Raw genomic sequence first — 4,655 nt, 5'->3', positions numbered from 1 at the left:
TATCTATCTTTATTGCTTGCTGGGAAATCCAAAGAAGCAGCAAGAAAATACTGGGAGAAGTTATATGCATGGTTCGACACTTAAACTGCTTTAATGTGAATTGTGGTGAATATTTTTTAATTTATATAGTTGAAATACAAGTCAAATTGATAATTTAAAAGGGGAACTGACAATATAACTCTGTACGATTACTGTGATGAGAAGTCAAGCGTGAAACAACATGAAACTTTTTTGTTTCTGAATGATATAGCAACATGCAGAATGTATTCTATTTTTCTTGATAGATGTACTATTACTTTTCTATTTCTATTTCCATTTCCCCTTTTTTCTATTGAAAATAAATATATATATATATATATATACATCTTTAAAAAGCAGCTTCAAAGAGAGACCAAGCTGAAGGAGGATTGAAACTGTGGCAAAGTCCTGGGAGGGCGGTCCCATATTTTCTCTTCTGGATACTTTGGACTCCTTTAAGAATTACTGGACCTTCAGGAGTTCAACAGCAGAATACTTTGGAGGCATTTCATCCAGAGTAACATTTTTTGAATTATTTCCTGAGGATGATATGAGAACCTGGATTTTGTTAAAGGACTAGCTGCCACATTCAAGGAAAAGGAAAAGGCTATATTGTATGAATGGTGTGCTTTTATTGTTGCTTGTATAAAAATATTAGGATATGCACATTTTGAGTGTGAGGGTTAAATTATTTCCGGTGAGTTATTGCTATTCCAATTTTCTCCAGGAGAGCTGATCTGTGCCAGCAGGCGATCAGTTGTAAAACTGGGAGATCTCCAGGCCCCACCTGGAGGCTGGCAACCCTACTGCTTTATCTTTACTTTATGGAATGCTTTTAGAATGGCTTCTAAGCAGATTGGTATGTTCATTGTTGTAATGTGATCTCAAGTTCTGTATGCCTCCAACTGTAGGTGTCATGGCATCCACTCATAATTCTGAATTTCTTGCCAATATGTACATTCTCATTGGTCTAGTTGTGTTGAAGAAGAGGCACCAAAGAAGAGGTACAAGGACTCCTTGAAGAAATCCCTTGGTACCTGTTGCATTAACCATCACCAGTGGTCTGACCTAGCCTCAGATCACAAAGCATGGAGGCACACCATCCACCAGGCTGTCTCTTCCTTTGAGAACGTACGCATAGCTGGTCTTGAGGACAAAAGGAGATTGAGGAAGAATCGCAGTGCTACAGCACCAACCCCAAATCAGACTTTTCCCTGCAGCCACTGTGGCCGGACCTGCCTGTCGCGCATTGGTCTTGTCTGTCAGACGTGTAACTTACTGGAATTGAATTGTAGATTAGAGATGCTTGACATGACTAACGCCATGTTGTACCTTAATATGAACTCTGCTTTACTAACCCTGAGAACTGTAGCAAGTGCCCTTTCCCCAAGCATATTGTAACCGCAAAGAGTAAAAGAGGAAAATCTCACACCCAGCCGAAAGGCCATCTGCGGCTTTGAAGTCCACAGCTTCAAGGACTCTTCCTCTGAGAAAGAGATAAAGCCCTGGGAAGACCCGGCTGTCTCTGGGGGTGTGAAAAGGGCTGTATTGTTTCCTGCTTTTAGAAATGTAGAAAAGGCTGGTCCCAACCTTGGGCCGGTATCAAACTCAATCTGCCTCTCGGCTGACCGTTTGTTCTCAATACATGGATTAATTGTTACAACACTATGATCCGTCTTTACTTGAAGTTCCACGTCTTGACATTGTCAGCCACCAGCGAGCCTGCAGCAGACGTGGACTACTGCACCTTTCTTAAATCTTCGTTTGCGAAGTCAAGCCAAGAGTTGTGTTGATCTTATTGGGCTTCACAGACCACACAGTCCAGAGCTATGGGCTCCTGCGGATTACAACAACATCTAAATATCAGACTGAAAGGCCTTTCTCATCTAGGAAACACCAGTGTACTGTAGTGTGGTGACTGGAGTGTCGGACTAGGACTGATGAGTCCAAGGTTCGAATTCACACTCAGCCATGAAGGTTACAGTGTGACCTTGGGTCAGCCACTTTCTCTCAGCATAACTTATTCTCTCTCAGCTTGCCTCACAGGGTAGCCGTGTGGATGAAATGAAGAAAACTGCATACACCGCCCCAGGGGCATAGCCAGTATTTTTAAAGCCAGGAGGGCGCTCAAATTTTTAAAAAGCCCCTGACCTAACAAGGTGGGGCCGGCAGGCTGTCTTTCTGCTTCTCACACTGGGCCAGTGCGTGGGAGTAGGCAAAGTTGGCAGTCGCCTAGGGTGCCACCTGGCCTAGGGGGTACCACTGGGTGCTCCCTCCCTGATGCATGACTCTGGCTCCTGACCACTGTCACCTTGTCCTCTCCCATCACCAAGCTTCCCTCAACAAAGCCAAGCCACCCCCCTTTCTCTGATTGTGACTTGGCCTCCCACCTCATCCTATCCTGCCGCCCTCCTTCCTAACATGGCTGGCAAGCACTTATTCTCACCAGTTTTTTTTTTATAACATCACAATTTTTGTGAAAAATTAAAAATCAGTAAATTAAAAATGTGAAAAGTTTCATGTTTGGAGCTCTTCGTTTTCCCTATATTTTTTTTTTAATAATTGGAGGGGGGCGCTAGCGGGTGATTTGCCTACGGCACCAGAAAGCCTAGCATCGGCCCTGTTCTCACAGCCAGCTGCAAGAAGCATGAAGAGCCACTGGCTGCTGTCTTTCACTCTCCTGTTCAACTGAGCAGGAGTGGAGAGAAAGGTGGGGCCAGCATGCCAGGTCTTCACGCTTCTTGCAGCTGCCTGCGAGATGCAGAAAGACAGCCTGCAAGCCTCACCCTTTTAGGTTTGTAGGCTCCTCTTGGGACATGCTGGCTGCCCAGCTGTGAGAGCATGAAGACTCACCATGGCCACCTCTTGCCCTCCCTTCCTGCTCCAATGGGTCAGGGGCCCTGAGTTTGGGGGGGGGGGCTCTGTGGGACATCAGGGGCAGGGCCCCACAAGGCCCCCTGTAGTTATGGGCCTGCACCGCCCTAAATTGAGGGAAGGGATAAAAATAGAAGTAGTCCTGCTCTCCAAGTTGTCACAAGAGTAGCCATTACTGTTCTAATCCTTTCTTGGTTGGTGTTCTTCTTGAAGGGATATGACAAAGCACTTCAAAGAGAAGCAGAACTACCATTACTTCCTATGTATTGTCTCCAGTTCCTTATAGACATCCTCCATCTCTACTCAGTACGCACCCACTTTCTCATGTGCCTCAAACCCTCTTTTCCAATCCCAGGGAGAAACCTAAACACAACATTTCATAGTAGGATTACCAGCTCCAGGTTGGGAAATTCATGGAGGTTGTAGCCTGGGGAAGGAAAAGACCTCAGTGTCATAGAGTCCACCTTCCAAAGCAGCCATTTTCCCCAAGGGAATTGATCTCTGTTGTTTAGAGATCAGACCAGGGTTGCCAAGTCCAATTCAAGAAATATCTGGGGACTTTGGGGGTGGAGCCAGGAGACATTGGGGGCGGAGCCAGGAACAAGGGTGTGACAAGCATCATTGAACTCCAAAGGGAGTTCTGGCCATCACATTTAAAGGGACGGCACACCTTTTCAATTCCTTCCTTCCATAGGAAATAATGAAGGATAGGGGCACCTTCTTTTGGGGCTCATAGAATTGGACCCCCTGGTCCAATCTTTTTGAAACTTGGGGGGTATTTTGGGGAGAGGCACCAGATGCTGTACTGAAAATTTAGTGCCTCTACCCTGAAAAACAGCCCCCCCCCCCCGCCGAGCCCTAGATACCAGCAGATCAATTCTCCATGATTTTCTATGGGAATAAATCTCCATAGGGAATAATAGAGTTCCCAGCAGACATTTCCCTCCCCTCCCCCCGCTTTCTGACGACCCTGAAGCGGGGGGAGGGTCTCCAAACCGGGGCATCCCCTGCCCCCACCTGGGGATTGGCAACCCTAGATCAGACATAATTCTTGGAGCTCCCCAGGCTCCACCTGGAAGTTGAGGACTAAGAAATAAATCAGGATATAATAATGAATACAGAAAAAATGCTTGTGCCAAAAAGTGCTTGTACAATAAAGTGCTGTAGCATAAAGCACTTTTTGGCAAACACTTTTTCTGTATGAAATAGGAAGAACATAGAATTTTCTTGTCAACAAATTTATTGTATATGGTTCAAGGTTGAAAGTGTGAATGTGTAGTGTGAGAAATGTGTATTGCGGTTGGTATAGCACCCAAAATTACGTTGTAAAAATTAAATATTTATTGCAATTGCAAACTGTTCATTCATACAAAGAATGTAAAGGAAATGTTTCATAATAGTAATCAACTATTAGTTATTATATCATGGTTTATTTCTTAGTCCTTAACCTTTCCATGATTCTCCTTGTGTGTGTTGCTGTCCACCTGGAGATTGGCAACCCTGTTTCATAGAATGCAAACTAGACTGCTGGACTGCATGTATGCAAATATCCTGATTAGTAATTTGTTTCACATTTTGCATCACAGAATCTGGACTGCAGGGCCTGCCTACTACTGATCCAGTAACCCCCAAGCTTCTTATAGTTCTAGATAACCTTTGGACAAGCCTCCAGGAAATTCCTGGCTTGCTTCTAGTGGCTTCTCTGTGCCTGATTTTTCATTAAATGACAGTGGAACACAGGCTTTTTTTTTTTTCTCTTCATT

The sequence above is a fragment of the Heteronotia binoei genome, chromosome 21 (genome assembly GCF_032191835.1).
Source record: "Heteronotia binoei isolate CCM8104 ecotype False Entrance Well chromosome 21, APGP_CSIRO_Hbin_v1, whole genome shotgun sequence".
In the NCBI taxonomy this organism is placed as follows: Eukaryota; Metazoa; Chordata; class Lepidosauria; order Squamata; family Gekkonidae; genus Heteronotia; species Heteronotia binoei.
This window is presented reverse-complemented; position numbering follows the sequence as displayed.